Genomic DNA, 18,436 nt, shown 5'->3' on the forward strand with positions numbered 1-18,436 from the left:
CCATTTTGTGATTAGCTACCAAAAATACAATTTAGTTTTGTTTTAAGGAAAGGTTAATTTAGCAGCAACCATGTTTACCTTGTCTCTGAGAAGCTGAGTGGTTGATAGCAACCTACATCATGCTGTTCGGCAAATGAAAGCATCTATTTTATATGATTATAGGGAACGAGGCTCTATTTGTTCACCATAAGTCCACAAATGCTAAGTGCTTTACTTAATAGGCTTGGTAAGCATGACTATCTGGGGAAAGCTTAAAAGAAACATTAAAGTAAAACAAGCTACAAAACCAAATCCTTTCTTGTGATCCAGAAACCTCTGCACCAGTTGAGGGTTTGGAGTGCGACATATTTCTTCTCTGGGATTCATGAGGGATGATCTGGACCTGAGCTACAGCAATAATAAAGTCGTATGTCATCCAACACTTATGCAAGTATGGTTTACTGCTCTAATCCTGGAGAAAATGAGGAAGCATAAGTTAAAGTTTTTTTATATATTCTTTTAAAAGATGCATATTTCAAAGCCTTTATGACCTACTTATAAGCTCCATGTAGTGCCATCCAGTTATAGCGGAGAGAAAGGAATTTCTTTCAGGCAATGTTTTACTTAGTCTTTCAAAGCATTGCAAACATAAAACCTAAATAGCTTTACTCAAGTCTGAAATATTTTTCTTCATTCTTTATTGAAAAATGATATAAAGCTACAGGCAGCAAAGAAAATCAACAAAGAATCATCAGCGAATTTAAATTTACTTAAATTTAAATGTATTATGATACTTAAATCTCCCAGCTTATGTTTAGTAATATACAAAACAAGGATTTCCAGTGGTTACTGAAATTTGCATTTTTACATTCTTTCATCAAAATCCATGCATGAAGCTAAATTTTAGATAAGTTTCAAAATCACCATTTAACTTCTTGATTTTTAACACTGTTTAAGGATATATTTGGATGATTTGAAGTGAGGCTGAGTTAAAAGGGGGATTGAAGGACTACTTTTTGTAGATACCCACAAAAAGATAATTATGATTGCCCCACAATCCTTGTCTTGTGTATATCCTTAAGTAGACTCTTTAAAATTTTAAAACTATCAGAAAACTAAAGAAATTTTATTTATTAAATCTTTACTTGAAAGTCATTTGTTGAAAATAAAAAAACTAAGAAAGTATTCTACTAAATGAGAGACTTTCTAAAGATTCAGACATAAAGTAGTCAATTTTAAGGTATAATTCTAGCCATAGGGATAGAAATGCTCTCCTGTTAGACACATATTTTTATCCCTGAATTCTTGTGATTTGTTACCTTGGTTCCATGAATGACCTGATATCTCTGCTTAGAATGTATTTTCTTCAACATACTCGCACACCAACTTGACATTTACTTTATTTCTGTGCAAGCTGTTTTTACTGCTTGCTATTTTAAACATGCAAAATATTATGTAATGAATAGTTAAGGTAAAAAGGATGATAATATTAAAACCTATGGGTTTTCAAAGTAGTTTATGTTTATAAATCAAATTTTGTCACTAATTCAAATTCTCTGTGTCACTCTACAAAATGAGGAAAAAATAAAGCTGACAATTCACTTTTGAGAGGATTTATTTAATTATCATGTGTGTGTCTTATAAAACATCTTTGGTACATAATAAATGCAGAGTAAGCATTTGCTATAGTTACTGATATTGTTGGCAGACACGATCCATTGCAGATTTGGTAGGAGTGCCTACTTCTGAATTTTGAAAAAGCTGTGCTGCAAACTCCTATGAAATTTTTATTAAACTATGAGAAAGGAAAGTTTCAGAACTCAGGTAGTCTTCAATCAGGATGAATAGGAAGACAGCTGCAGTAGACTCACCTTGTCTGATTAGGTTGCCTACCTTACTAGCCATCATCCCATCTCCTCAAAAGTACATCTGCCAAACTGTCTAATTTATGGTCTGACTTAAGTTAAACACTGATTACTATCTGAACTCTAATCACATGACCTTTCTTTACCCAAGGTGGGGAAATATTATTGAAAAGAAAATGCTAAGCATCATGTACCTGGAACAGTGTTTGGCATTTACCCCATGAATAAAGGAATAAAGCCAGTGGAAGCCAGTGACTTTATCAAATAAAGAGGAAACTATTTTTCACAAGACGTTCCATGTGATTAAATAATATACAGAAGTAACACTGGAAGCCAATATCTTAATTCTAATATGAATCCTACTTCTTTAGTTGCAGTCTTCATGTTTCTCCCCTTGCCTTAGTATACTGAATGGAATTTCTAATAAAATGCTAAATAGAAACAGTGACAGCAGGCATCTGTTCCCAATCTTATGGAGAATACAACTGTTTCAGTGTTAGGATTCACCTTTTATTATAATTTTATCTATTTAAGAATTGTATTTCTTTTAATTTTAATTGGAAGGAGGACAGACAGAGAGACAGAGATAGAGAGGTGGAGAAATAAAAAGATTGTCCATCTACTGGGTCAATGACCATAGATGCTCTTGGTGAGGGTGAGGAAATTCCTCTCCCCTTGATTCATAGTTTTCTGCAACTTTTCAAAAAGTCATAATTAGTAACTGAGTATTTTCAAATACCTCTTTCTTCATCTGTTGAAGTTATTTTGTAAATGTTAAACCAATCTTGCATTTCTGAGTAAATCATACATAGTTACATGTGACATCTTTTTCTGTATCATTTGATTCAATTTGCTGATTTTACCAATTATGTTTCCTTCTATTTTGAGGAGGGATATTAATGGGTAGTTTGTTTTTCTTAGAATATTGTTTTTATAGTTTTGATATCAGAATAATACTGAAGTGATGGGTTTCTAAATGTTTCCTCTTTTTGTATTTTCTGAAAGAGTTTGCCTCAGAATTATGTATTTCTTAAATATTTGGTATCATTAGGAAAGAAGCCACATAAGTCCAAAGATTTTGTAGGACAATTTTAAATTACAAATTAATCTTATTTAATAAATATAGGACTATTCATGTTTTTAATTCTTCTTTTGTCAGTTTTAGTAATTTGTACTTTTTGATTTTTTTTGTTTCTTTGAGAAGCAGAGAATCAGAGAGAAGGCAAGAGAAACATTTAGAGAGAAATCTTCTAGCTGCTGATTTACTTCCCCCTAAAGACTGCAGTGGTTGAGGCTTGGCCAAGCTGACACCAAGAGCCTGGAGCTCCATCCACGTGTACCACACAGGTAGTAGGAGCACAAGCACTTGAGTCATCATTCGCTGTTTTCCCAGACACATTAGCAAGCAGCTGAATTGGAAGTGGAGCAGCTGGGACTCAAATGAGTGCTCTAATTTGGGATGCCAATGTCGCAAGTATCAGTTTAACACACTGTGCCATAATTACAGCTCATAATTGAATGTCTTTCAAAAATTTGCTTATTTTGTATAATTTGAAGAATGACAGAGCCAAAGAGCCGTACAAACAGCTTAATCTTACACTCTTACTGACTGCAGACTCCAAGCCTTAGCACCACACAGTGTGCTCTTGCAGTGTTGTCTCTCTCACATGCAACTTGATAGAACAGTGCCATTCTCCTTGGTAGACTGGTATCCCCTATCTTTGTCCATCATCCAGATTTATTTGCATTCCTCAAAAGTATAATAACATTTTACCTCTTTGTTAAAGATTCACTGGTCCGATTCATGCCAAACATCTTCATTAACGATATCTCGAACCTTCAGTCCCTAATTATGCATCATTTATTTAAAAATTATTTAGTCGAGAAGAGGCATTTTGCTAGTTTTTAAGTGTGGAACCTGAGTTCCACATCAGATTTTCATCTGTAGCTTCTGACTCCAGCTTCCTATCATTGCAGATTCTGAGAGGCAGTGGTGATGGGTAATGGGTTCCTGCCACCCACTTGGGAGACCTGGGTTGAGTTCCTAGCTACTGGCTCTAGCACCAGCTCTGGTCCAGCACTAGCTGTTGTGGGCATTTAATGAGTGTATCAGCAGATGGGAGAAATCTGTGTCAATTCTGGAATTTTAAAAAATGTAAACAATGTAAATGTCTGAGTCATTAAAATTTCTCACCAGTGCTGATCTTTGTGTTTTGTCTTCCAGGTAAGCAGAAAACCCTGAACTTTCACTTAGCTGAGATCTTAGGACTAGTTCTGCCCAATAAATGGCAAGCATATGTGACACATATTACTTCCCAGCCTAAGCATTTAATTTCAAGAAAACATCTATCATCTCATTCCATGCCAGAGTCTCAAAGGTGACATACCGCTGATAGTGTAGTTAAAAGGTGACACAGCCTGTGACAGTCTGAGTCCACAAAGATCTGTGTGGAGCAGAGCCCTGCTCAAACCTTCAAGTGATTTATGAGTATGCTGGAACAAAATGCTTTTTATGGCCTTAAGCAACAGCAGCTTCTTGGGATGTGTATCTTTGCAGCAAAGCTGATTCCATTATAACTTATTTATATCCCTCTTCTTAAGGAGTAAAGCACTAGTGTTTATATGAATCTTAGTATTTTGTCATCGCTGCTTTTTCTTGCTGGGGGTTGTTCAAATAGAAAAAAAATGCAGTCTTAATCAATCATACATAAATTACCTGCTATTTGCTTTTCAAAGTATATCCAAGTCTTGCTCCAGGTAGAATGCTCACAGAAGACACTGGAAAGAAATTTGAGGGGAAAAGTTAGCAACCAAAGGATTCTCAAGAAATCTTTCTTGATAGGTAAGAATTTGCTATCACTGGGGTTTGAAAATTTTCCTGATATCTATCAATATATGAATTTTCAGCCACACTAACTCAGAAAGGTTTTTAACTGCATAGATTTTTGCCCAGAATTGCACAGAGCCCTCAAGATTCCCCTGGAGATTTTTAAATCGATCTTTCTAAACAACATAAAATCTACATATCTCAACATGCTCCTTTTCAGAATCTCACTTTAAATTGAACCTGCAATGGATTTCACCCCAGTTTGTGTTACGGGTGTTCTCTACTTGAAGTCAGGATGATTTAGCAAGTGATAGGAGAGGAAAGCTGTAGCAATGTGTTATTGTCATTACCAGCTTAACACATGCTCACTCTGCGTGTTGCAGTGCTCCTGTCTCTGTTTTATTTCTCCCTGACCTTACAGAATGTTCCCCAAAAATTTTGAGGAAAGATATATAAAACGTGTGGAAACATAAGAAAACATTTTTGCTGGTAGTTAAGCTTCCATATTCAATGCAGAAACTAGGGTAGATTCTTCTGAGCAACTTAGTATTTTGCAAATTGCTGCAGCCAGTTCCAGCTTTCTGCTAACATACACCTTGGAAAAGCAGCAAATGATTGCTCAAGTTCTTAGGTCCCTGCCACTCAAATGGAAGACCCAAACGGAGGTCTTGGCTTCTGACTTTAGCCTGGTCCAGCACCGACAGCACTGGCCACCATGGGCATTTGGGAATTCATCAATGGATAGGATCTTTCTCTCTCTCCCTCTCTCACTCCATGTATAGATATAGATATTCTTATAGATATAGATAAGTATATAGATAGATATAGATAACTTTCTGAGTCTGTTCATCTGTTTCTCAAATGAAATATTATTGTGATAAATATTACATTAAATATTAATGTCATATTAACATTTTACCATCTCTTCATCTGTTTTTAGCTTTTTTTCTCTGACTTTTTTCCAGAATTCAAGTCATCCATTTTATAGTGGGTCAAAGTTACTCACTCAAAACCTAATAAATTTTTTTTTTGACAGGCAGAGTGGACAGTGAGAGAGAGAGAGACAGAGAGAAAGGTCTTCCTTTGCCGTTGGTTCACCCTCCAATGGCCGCCGCGGCCGGCGCACCGCGCTGATCCGAAGGCAGGAGCCAGGTGCTTCTCCTGGTCTCCCATGGGGTGCAGGGCCCAAGCACTTGGGCCATCCTCCACTGCACTCCTGGGCCATAGCAGACAGCTGGCCTGGAAGAGGGGCAACCGGGACAGAATCCGGTGTCCCGACCGGGACTAGAACCCGGTGTGCCGGCGCCGCAAGGCGGAGGATTAGCCTGTTGAGCCACGGCGCCAGCCTCCCAAAACCTAATAAATTATTAAAATTTCTTCTGTTGGACATTTAATTCCAGTTTCAGATAATTAATCTCATTCATTCTAGTTTGGTTATAGACACAAAATACTAAAAATGTGTCTTAAAATTACTCAGATATTTTGTATCATTTTTTTCTCAACAAAACACCTTTTTATCCTCTTCTGGGGAAATTTAAAATTGCCGTTTGTCATAAAATTTCCAATAGCACACTAGTTTCTGCATCTGCACTTGATTGAACATCATCAGTAATATACCTCTGCTCTAAATTTTTAATTTGTTCATACTTATTTAAAATAAGTTTGAACGTGACTGCTTATAGATCTTGATCACGGTTCCAACTCTATCACTCTAATATTGTTTTTATGAAGATACCTGTGATTTCAAATGCTGTTTTGATTAGCAAATGGATTTCTTACTCCTTTATAGGTAAAAATGATACCACAATTAAGCATGTAGAATGATTTTATATTCGTAGGATGCTATGTATTTTATGTTCAAGAGCTCCTGTGGGAATAAGAGAACAGTGCTTCTGCTCTTGACCTATCCAGTGACAGGCATTATCATTTAACTCTGACATTATCATTTAACTCCCACTGCCTAGATTGCTCACGGGTGTAAGGAGTTCTGCTACACCATTGGTATCTGCTTAACAGCGATGGCATGAGGTTAATTCTGGGAGTCTTTAATCTGCTTATTGCTGCTCTTGGAAATACATTTTAAAAAAGTAAATGAGTTATTTAGTTACTGAAATGCTTTATAAACATCTTCAGAAATTATTCTTTTGATTTCATTTTTTTTTCCAAAGGAAAAAAGAAAGGCGCAAAAGGAAATTACACTCCTTTCCACTTTGAGTCAAGGAAGGCAATGATCATGGAGTTGCTGCACTTCGTGGTGCTGAGTTCTCCACGGACACGGTAGTACTCATCAGCTTGCTGGTGCCACAGGAGTGCAGAATAAAGGTAAGTATCTGCTCTTCTGCAGCAAAATTAAGACATCCACATTAACCAAGCACACTTGAGGAGATGATAATTGTTCTCAAGAGATAGAAACCAACACCTTGTTTTGCTACAAGTCTTAATACAGGTGGTAGAAAACTGTAGTGTATCACATGAAGTAAGACTTTTGGTTGAAATTCATTGATTATGGGGCCGGCGCTGTGATGCAGTGGGTTAAAGCACTGGCCTGAAGCGCCAGCATCACATATGGGCGCCAGTTCTAATCCCGGTTGCTCCTCTTCCAGTCCAGCTCTCTGCTGTGGCCTGGGAAGGCAGTGGAGAATGGCCCAAGTCCTTGGGCCTTGGCACCTGCATGGGAGACCAGGAGGAGGCTCCTGGCTCCTGATCGGCGCAGCTCCGGCTGTTGCGGCCATCTGGGGAGTGAACCAGCAGATGAAAGACCTCTCTCTCTGTCTCTACCTCTCTCTGTAATTCCTTCAAATAAATAAAATAAATATTAAAAAAAAAGAAATTCAGTGATTAAATATGACACATAAAGGATGCATGGTTTGTGAAACACAATAAGAACACATTTTAGAATTATAAGTTTAGTGTAATATAAATGACATAATTCTTACATACTTGGGAAAAACAAAATGGATCAAAATTATATTAGTATAAACAAAAATAATGCACCTTTGTAGTAGAAAGGTTTAGAATATGCAATAAATCACATAGAGATTCACTTTTTGGACAAGTCTGGACACAGACCCAGATAATTTTATAAGCCATGTGCCATTGTTAACTGGTTGAAATGTAGTGAATCACATCCAACAAAGTGTCACCGAAATTTTTAAGATAGTAGAACATTTAAAGGCTTAACATTTTCAAATACAAAAATTCAGCTTAAGAAAAACACAGAATGTATTGAGATTATATTCAAAATGCATACAGTCTTATACTTGTGACGTGGGATAATAAATAACAATCCTAAAGTTCTGAATTTGTGCTGTACATTTCTACAACTCTTCTGTATACATAGAGATCAGCAAAAGACTGGGGCTGGAAAACCTGGGTTTTCATCTTAGATTTGATTTATGACCTCAGTGATCCTGGGCAACCGGGTATTATCACTTGAGAATAATGTTTGAACTCTTTCCACCACAAGTTAAAGCACAATGCTTATTCACTAGATTATTAGAAGAAAATTATCAATGTATGTTGTAAATGCTGGTGTGTGTTCTTGATATTTGAACACACTTTCAAATGTTCAGATTATTCAACTTACAAAACTAGCAAAATTATAACCAGTATTCTTTTCCTAAAAAAAAAAAAAAAAAAAAAAAAAAAAAAAAAAAAAACCATTTATTTCTTTTATTTATTTGTAGGCCAAAGAGAAAGAGAAACAGAGATCTTCCATCTGCTGGTTCACTCCCGAAATGACCACAATAGCTAGGCCTAGGCCAGACCATGAGTTTGATCTGGGTCTCCCATGTGGATGGCAAAAACTCAAATTCTTGAGCCAAGCCTTCTGTTTCTTAGGGTGTGTGTTAACAGGAAGCTGGACTTGGGAGCAGAGCCAGGACTCTATCTCATAAACTTTAATATGGAATGCTGAGGCCTCCAGCAGCATTTTACTATTATATAAAATGCTTATCCCAAATAGCCCATTTTTGTGAAAACATATATAACTATTTAAAGAAATAATGGCAATCACATACTCATATATAGAACAATTTCTTAAGCATGACAACAAGTAAACAAGCTCCCCACTCTTGTAAGTAATAGTAACATTTAGTTTAAATTAATACTCTTAAGATTTCGGACTAGCATGTTTAAAACAGTCAGTTAGTCACTGATGGTCTTCTGTCATCATTTTCTTAAGCATGCATTTTTTTTTTTTTCTGGGAAAGGCAAAATGAGACAGAAAGAGAGAGGGAGAATGAGAGAGAGATGTATCTTCCACCTGCTTGTTCACTCCCCAAATGACAGCAGTAGCCAGGACTGGCCCAGGATAAAGCCAGTAGCCCAAAACTCCATCTAGGTCTCCCATGTGGGTGGTAGGAACTCAAATACTTGAGCAATCATCAATTGCTTCCTAGGCACATTAGTAGGGAGCTGGGTCAGAAGCAGAGTTGGCTAGACTCTAACAAGCACTCTGATATGTTATGTGGGTATCCCAGTCAGCTTAGCTGGCTGTGACACAACACCCACTCCTTTGTCACCATTTTCATCAATTCAACATTAGTCAATTAAGAGTGTCTTTATTAATAGGGTGAGTCTGTGAAGCAAAATTAATAAACAAACTGCAAAATGAAAACACTTGGGATACAAAACTCGGGAATGTCCAGCAATGTTTCACACCAGTCACTTTTGACAAGCACTTACTCTGTGGCAGCCACATTTCTATGTGCTTTGTGTTTAGAGCTTCCTGAAATTCTTAGAACTTGCAGTGAAAGTGTAGAAAGGCTTCAGCTCTGTAGTGGGAGAATCCCAATCCGAGTCCATGAACTCCAGTTCCACAGCCTGTGCTCTCTACCTCTGTCCAGTCTCTCAGCACGTGTCATTGGATTTGGGAAGCAACATGTAAATCAGGCTGGCTACTTACAGAAAGTGTATCATGCTGGTTGGAATGGGAGTTTGTGTGTCACCAGGTGTAAGGTGAAGGAGTTGGGATTTAACTTGATAAAATATGGGAATTCTTGAAATTTTCCAAGCAGAGAAGTGACATGATGACAGCAGAGGTTCAAACCCAGGTGTGGCCGTGGTGTATACAGTGTGCTAAAGAGAAATTACAAGTTAGAGAGAGCACCCTGTGGTGAAAAGGAGCTGACAGTGAAGAGGAAATGGAAAGAGAAGCTCAAGAAGGTATAGGGAGCTGTTGTGAAAATGACTAAGACGTGTCAATCCATTAATACCAGAAGAAAAGTGGTGAGAAGTGTATGGAATGAAAGGAAGTTCGACAGCTTTAAATCTGATGGACCTGGCAATGTATAGAACCCTCAGAGACAATAGACATCACAAAGCACAGTTGGTTGGGAACAGTTACCAGTGAGAGATGATTTCAATTTCATGCTTTTTAACAAACCTTAAAGTTTCAATTTCATATTATAAAGTTTAAAGATAAAATAAGTTTCTATCTCATGTCCTTCTCTGGGCCAACAAGGTTAGAAAGGGAATATTACCAATTTTCAAAAACTAAACTGCATAGAATTTCCTGAAATGTCACCACAATCCGTAATTGGACTCTGCATCGTAAAAGGATGAAATTATTGTTCAAAGAAATAAATCCATGTAAACTTGGATACCTTCCCAGAAAACACATTTACCATTCTAACATGCTGAAGAAAAATTTGAAATGGATTTTTTTAAGTGACAAAACTACCTTGATACTTCATATCATATAAATGTTTTCCCAATCTGTAGTTTTGTACTTGCCAAACCAAGGATTTGAGATGCAATATTTTAACATGTAAGAGAAGACTACTTAAGAATACTTGCATATGTAAAATACATGAAATATGTTGCCTTTATATGAAAAAATAATATTTTATACATGCATGCATATATATTTGTGTGAGGGATCTTCACATACAAATGTGCATTATGAAAAACATATATGAATTTCAAAAATTGTTCATCTCAAAATGAATCTTTAAAACTATTTATTATGAATTGTTATTATGAATTTTATATGTATACATGTATATTTTGTATATGCATGCATCTATAGATATGTATTTATGTATATATGTATGTATCTACATCTATTCTTTCATGTACAATCACCTTATGTGAATATATATCAATGTTTAACTATATTTATATATAACGTCTTCTTTTTCAATATTTGTGTATTTCTCTTTGTTCTGTTTTTCTATTACCATACAATTGTTTTGAAAATTTACATATTTTTACTGTAGTTTTCATATTAATATCTTTAGTCTCCTATTGTTTTACAAGCAAAACTTATTTTTTCTTCTATATCTTTCTAGCCTCCATCATATTTTAGATAGTAATGTGTTCATAAACTTGTTTAATCTTTTACTTCTTAATCTGTCAGCTTTAATAATATGCTTTTTCTCAAATTTATTACCAGAAAGGCATAAAGTTGCTTATTTTATAATGTGCTCTTCCTATTTTTCTTAGTTGAACGCACTCATCATGTAACATTTATGTGTTAAATGCATATAATAGAATATGTATATATACCTACTTTCTCATTTGTATGTTACATGTGTGTATTATTATACATACATATCATACTTTCATGACTACATATATGAATATTTGTGTATATGTGCACATGTATATGTGCCACTGTGTACATACATACTTTTCACTATCTTCCCATGTATAAAATGGTGTTTCTCTGAGCATATATATTTCTATAACATTTTGGAGCCTTACAGAAGCCTTTTTTCTTTGTTATTAATTTTATAATTAAAAGTATCCAATACCAAAAATCTATCTGATTTCATCTCTTCAGTGATCGGTTAAATAAAACACATCCTCTAGAATCATCAGGAAGCCATTATTTCTTGGGTTATTGTGTATTCCAAAGTATTTAATTTGATTTTTAGAACCGGCTAGTTAATTATATAATCATTGGTTCTAAATTTATTTCCTTAGACATCATTAGATATTGTTGAACTGTTAACTAATGCCTCAAAACTCTGGTGGCAATCTCATTTTCTTTTGTTTTTATGTGATGTCAGCCTAGATATAAAATATTTAATTGACTAGAAAGCATTTTCCAAATTTCTGTTTTCAAAAAAGTATACATAGTTGAAAATCCTCTGAATTACCATGTGTCTGACAATTATTCTAATATCTTATTATGACATAACTGTTTCAGTTTAATTCTAAGTGAGATGTTGATATTTCTATGCATTTCTGGAAACTGATACAAAGACTCTGCAGAATCTAAAAGTGTTAGGAAAAGTTCTCCCAAGGGAGAAGATATCAATTTATAAATCGGACAAATCCAGGGTGTCTTTAATCCTGGAGACAAAAGGAACTCATGAGTACAATATAGTATATATTCTAAAAAGTTGTCTTTTTAAACAGATTAGTCCATAAATTGACACATGCATATTTAATTTATCAAAGACACATATTAATCAAAATTTGTATTTTTCTTGTGCATGGTCCAAGAACTGCTGGCTATTTCAAGTTTTTGTTCTCTTTTTGTTACGTGCTGTCATTGCCCTGCTTCAATCAACTTAACATTTACACCTCGCTTGCTGCTCCAAAATTTAACTGCCAGCCCCCCTAGTTCTGCCTAAGTGTTTTCTTTATGTTTAGTGAAATTCAGAAGATGTTAGAAACTCATCCTCTCCAGGAGTATTCCTCCTCAGTCACTGACTGGAGGGAGCTGGCAAATTTCCCAGCTTTTGTGCCTCTTTGATAGTATCATTCCCTGGCATGTTCTGCTGCTTCCCAGATTTTCCTGGAAAGTTTGGCCCATGGTTGATGATCACATTGATAACTTCATTGACAACACAAATATATATGTTCAGCCTTTTCTCTCTCACTTTGTCAACTCCCTATCACTGCTTTTTGGCATCACCTTCCAAATTAACTACTCAACTTACACTGAGATATTCATCCTAAACACTGTTTCTGGGGAAAATCAAATAAGGAGCACAAGCAGTCCTAGGAAACACACTTTCCAGGTGGCAAGACAGGTTGAATTATACAAAGAGATTAAGGATGATCGTCCAATCATCTGAGATGAATTGGAATGGAGATCCTGTAAAAATTGGATGAAGTGACTTTCATGACCCTGTGCATGAAATATATGAATAAATCAGTACAAATGAGTACATAAGAATTATAAAATTGGTTCCCACTTGTTAAGTACCACTGGAACCCTTTATGGGGAAGAAATCAGGCTCACATTAGTCAACTATCAATTTAGGACATGCTGTTTCATTTCCAAAGTAAGACACTATATTGAAAAATGAACCAACTACCTAATTGTGAGAGTAACAGAGGCTCAAATGCCAAATTAGCAGATCTGATACGGTTTCTATGATAAAGTCAGGATATCAGATTACCCTAAAGATTCTGGGCCTGTCCCTTCTTCTGTCCTAGAGGGTTGCCCAGAGAGCAGTAAATGCCTCAGGTTAAGAAAGTGGTCTGTTGTTCCTTTAACAACTGACACTCTTATTTTTGACGTCAGTGATCACCTGAGGCTCTTACCATGGGCTGCCAAGGCAATGGAAGCCTTTTGTGACCATAGACTCCACAATGAGATGTACTATGAGAATGAACTGCAAATTTTGTTCCCAAACTCTACTCTATATGTTGTGTGCATGCGTCAGTACAAACTGTTGAAATCTATACTTAACATGAAGTTGGTCCTCTGTATATAAAATTAAACTAAAAATGAGCCATAATGAAGAAGGAGATGGGAAAGGGAGAGGGAGGCTGGATTGGAATTGGAGGGGGGAGAGGGTGGGCATGGGGGAAAGAACCACCATATTCCTGAAGTTGTATCTATGAAAAAATGCATTCATTTAAAAAAAAAAACTTAAAAAAAAGAAAATGGTCTCAGGGTCTCAGGGCCCTGATAACATTCCTGGCAAAGCAGCAGAAGGTGGCCCAAGTACTTGGGCCCCTGCCATCAGGTGGGATACCCAGTTGAAGTTCCATGGCCCAGCCCTGGCCATTGCAGCCATTTGGAGAGGGAACCAGTAGATGGAAGATCTCTCTTTCTCTCTGTCTCTGTCTCTGCCATTCTGACTTTCAAATAAATATAAATTCTTTTTTTTAAAAAGAAATAGTCTTAATGGTTGTCATCCTTGAGATTTTTCTCCACCTCATCTCATTGTTTCTGTTTTTTTTATAAGATTTACTCATTTAGTTGAAAGGCAACCTGACAAAGAGAGAAAGACAGAAAAAGATCTTCAATACACGGTTCCATTCTCCAAATGGCTGCAGCAGCTGGTGCTTTAGCAAGAAATGCATTGTAATCAAAGCAGCTGGGACTCAATATGGGATTCAGCCATGGCTTAACCAGCTGCACTACAATGCTATTCCCTCCTCTTATAGTTTCTAACTGAAGAATAAGACCAAGACTTGGGATGGCCTGATTGGGATATACTTCTCCTTTTCTAGGAAGAAAGACTTCATTCACCAAAAGATCTGCAGGTCTTCCTGTGTGTGTTTGTGTATGTGTGTGACCGAAAAAACATGTACAGGAACAGGTCGTGAGGGTAAGTTATTTTATAGTGCAATGGAAAATGCATTATTTCAGAGAAAAATTTTCCATCCCCACCTTGTGTGTGTGTGTGTGTGTGTATGGTGATTGTGTGTCTACCTCTAAAATAAAAATAAAAATTTATCTTGTAATTTTTGGGAGTTATTTGGATGATTTTCCAAGTAGCATGTGTCATCTACTCTGAGTGGAAAACATCCTTATTCTTTTAAAATTAAATTTACTATGAGAAGAAAGATGACTTGGATTTTCACTTTTACTTCTTCAAATTGAATTATCTATCATCAGTATCCCTCCTAAGCATTAAAAAGGCATTCATATGAATTCTAATTTTGTTGTGTCTCAAAAATATTACCTAGAATAGATTAGGAAGAACAAATGACACTTAATGTAGTGTCTTATTTTGATATTAACATTAGGCTTTCTGGCATCATGTAATCAACATGTAAGTGTGCCAGAAAAGTCACTCTTGTGCTATGATCAAAAGATCAAATCTTCAGAAGAAAACCTCATAAAATTCATGCTGCCATAAATTTTGTAAGTATATAAATTTTGCCTTTATGATTATTGAAAATTGCTTTAAATAAATAATAAAATGAAAATCCCACTGGAATATTAATTACCAGCAATGTCAAAGGCAGTTGAATTTCAGTAAAGAGGAAAGATGAAAGAAAGATCAGATGCATTACCTGACTTCTTCAAGATAGATAGACATATATATTCTATCTCATTTAATAGTCAAAATGATGTATCTAAAGTAGCTTCTATGCTACTTGTACAGGTGGAAAAACTGAAATTCAGACAAGTAAGATTAGGTTAATCATTATGCTGGTGTATACTAAGGTTGTATTGAAAGTCTTCATAACTATAATAGCACCTGGCGGTAAAACAACACAATAGGCTTTTTTGCTCATCATTTACTGTTTTTGTAATATTTTATTTCATCAGAAGATATTTTTGGGGGACAATAATGTGAATAAGAGTTCTCTGAAGAATACAAAGCCATTGTAAATACTGTACTTTCTGCAGTGGATGTTCTCCTTGTATCTTACTATTATCACATTTTACTGGATCTTGACTAAGGCTGCTCTACATTTTTCTCTTTCAGGTTATAAATATATCAAGACCAAAACAAATGTCAAATGTGAGCAACTTCAGATGCATTTATAGATTCAGTCACAATTAGTTACTGCTCCTTGGGAAAGTGACATAAAATACATTCTCAATCCATTATTGTGTAAATAAACAGAAAGAAGAAAATTCTATAACTTAATTACATTAGATGTTCATATCATGCAAGAATAGGCATTCTACCAAGCAAAATCTTATTTGGAACTATTTACCTGCAGTTTCTTAAAATAACAGATATCTATTTTTGTAGAAGAATAATGTTCTTCTACATGAAGAAAGTCTTCTAAATGTTAGTATAGTTTATCATGCTGCCTTTGTGTAGTGTTGGGTATAACAACTGAAATGAATTTTAATTTTATATTCCTTTGTCAATTTCAACTGATCCATTAGAAAGATAAATTATGTCCCTTCTTAAAAAACATACATAGGTGTTATGTGGTTTGGAATATAGTTTGTCAACTTTAAAAAGTATTTTATTACTAGATATCACTAACAGATATGCCACAAACTTTATAGATGTTGAACAATGTTTATTTTCCAATAAGTTGTGAACATCACAGAATAAAAAAGAGGTGAAATAAATAGATTGGGGGAAAATGGCATATTTTAAAGACTTTGTTATTCAACAAGGTGTCAAACTGCAAATTACATTCCAGAATACTTTAGCAATGAAACAGCAAACATAAAAATTCTCAGCCATATTTTGCATTTTTATGTCAAAAATGACATGCTTTAAGAGAACAAATGTTTTACACCATGAACACAAACTTAAATCCCCACTTCTTAAAAAAAGATAGAGAAAATCTTCTGGATGTCAATGGCATTTTTCTCTGGCAGGCATCTCCAGATAGACCATCCAAAAATGGTAAAGATAAAATATCAAACTCAAGCAATCAGGCACATTTATTAACCTGTTACTTAATTATCAAGGTGTCTATACCAAGGCAAGATGATGATGAAGACACAAATGGGAATTGATAGGATCAATGATGAACATGACTATTCTGAGGATTCTGTCATAATTCTTACTTGATTGCCTTATCCTTTCTCCCAGAAAATCCAAATAATCTTACATTCTTATGCAGGAAGATATCAACCTTATTTTTATTTGACCTGCTAGTTAGGAACAATCTGATCATACCCCTGTAAGTTCTTTGACTATGCTAAAGGGGACATATAAAACTTTTGAACCCATGCATATTTTCAAAGAGGATTTTTTTGCATGGAACCAATTTCAGTGTCTGCAGTAGCCAGTATTTGATACTTGTACATCTTCAAGTTCCCTCAAAGATGGTTGAATAGCTTATTGACAAGAAGTCTGGATAGAGGTGCCTAATATTTGCCTCTTTCACAGAGGAGAATCAACAGAGCAAATGAATAGCTGTATTTCAAGGTGATTGTTGGAGGAAAAATACTGGAACTCAGTAGAGGGACAAGGGGAAACAAGTAGGATAGGGACTCCTGGGATGGAGAGGCGAAAAAACAAACCAGCAGTTGAGACTTCATTCCAATGGCCAGGAGGAATCCTCATTGCAGGGAAAATGATAAGTGAGAAAGCCTCAACAGAGTCCATCTGCAGGATCATCTTAGTAGGCAGCATTATCTACAGGAGGAATCCACGAGCACCACTGTCAAATCCAGGAAGCACCACAGCTTCCTGTAGATCTCAAAGTAGTTTGCTTTGATTGAGAGAAACAATTCACATTACATCACTGCTCAGAGCACAGGCTGCAACATTAGGGAACCATCCTGAGAAAAGTGTCACTGTCAGAATCCACACTTCCCTAAGAAACAGAAACCCATCAAACGCCATCCCTGAGACCCCACAGACATTCTAGCACACTAGCAAACAAATTGTGTAGTCATGAACCCAACCAGACCCAGCAGAACAGCAGTGATCCAGAACCACTGTCCACACAACACTGTGCATGATTTACTTCTGGTGTACTGTTAGGTTCTTATGGAGATTTGCTTCTTAATATTTCCTTTGTTGCTACACTGGTGTCTGTGTATCTGGTATAACAGTTTCTCCTTCTTCATGACATAGCTTTCATTGGAAAAAAACTCTTTTGTCCAAATGAAATGCAGGGTATCACTTGGTTTATTGCTTTGGTTTGGGTCTAAGTGAGACCAGAAGTGTAACCTTTGAGTGATTTCTTCAGCTGAAATCAAGGTCAGCAGTGCCTTTCAGTGCCACAGTTGTCTAATTTGCATCAGTTCATGGGGGTAGATGCAGGCTCTCAAAGGTGTCTAACTGAAGACCCTAGAGAGCTGTGTGTCAGTCACATTAGGATTTGTGATGGCAGCCAAGGGTGATTTCTGGAATGTATTAAGCCAACGATTCCCATCCCAACACCGAGATATATTAAGGAGACTTTTCCCAGGTCACATGGGGCTAATTATGTTATGCTGGAGATTGTACATTGGAAGATGTGTCATGGATCAATGGAATACAGGTAGGGTCTTCCCTGGGTTCTGCAGGGTGCATTCAGGTGACTGAGGAACATAATACTAACAGTCACAGCCCTGGAGCTGCAGATCCACGTAACATTCCCAAATCCAATAGGAAAGGCACAGGCTATGCTAGGGTTTGTGCACTGGCAACTATGGTCACTAGCAGTGGAATGGAGATAGAGCCTTTTCTAGGTCCCAAGGGACAAGTGCAATTATTCCATGGATTTAGAGAGCCAGCTGTTGCAGTCCCAGAGCTTCATTATGCAATGGAAACTTTACCCAGATTCCACACTTCACATGTAGGTTATGCTCACAATTGTATACAGCATGGATCTGGAACACTGAAATGTAGATAGGGTTCTCCCCCCTCCTTCATGGGTGAACTCATAGGATTCTGTGGGCCATAGCTCCAACAGTCGCTGTTTGTCAGTCTCTCACTCCATCTTTATGTCTTTTAGATAAATGATTTCACAAGATTTATTTATTTATTTGAAAGTTAGAGTTACACACAGAGAGAAGGAGAGGCAGAGAGAGAGAGAGAGACAGAGACAGAGACAGAGACAGAGACAGAGAGAGAGGTCTTTCATCTGTTGGTTCACTCCCCAATGGCCGCAATGGCTGGAGCTGGGCCAATCTGAAGCCAGGAGCCAGGAGCTT

The 18,436-nt window shown here is 36.3% G+C and overlaps 1 long non-coding RNA gene across 1 annotated transcript in view; it reads right to left on the reverse strand.

Moving 5' to 3' along the window:
- The window catches only part of LOC133775130 (uncharacterized), a 70,730-nt gene that overhangs the window by 22,751 nt on the left and 29,543 nt on the right, over nucleotides 1-18,436 (reverse strand). The window contains exon 2 of the long non-coding RNA XR_009868196.1: nucleotides 4,561-4,622. This is a non-coding gene — a long non-coding RNA (uncharacterized LOC133775130). The remainder of the gene's footprint in view (nucleotides 1-4,560; nucleotides 4,623-18,436) is intronic.

Source organism: Lepus europaeus, chromosome 16, assembly GCF_033115175.1.
Source record: "Lepus europaeus isolate LE1 chromosome 16, mLepTim1.pri, whole genome shotgun sequence".
NCBI lineage: Eukaryota > Metazoa > Chordata > Mammalia > Lagomorpha > Leporidae > Lepus > Lepus europaeus.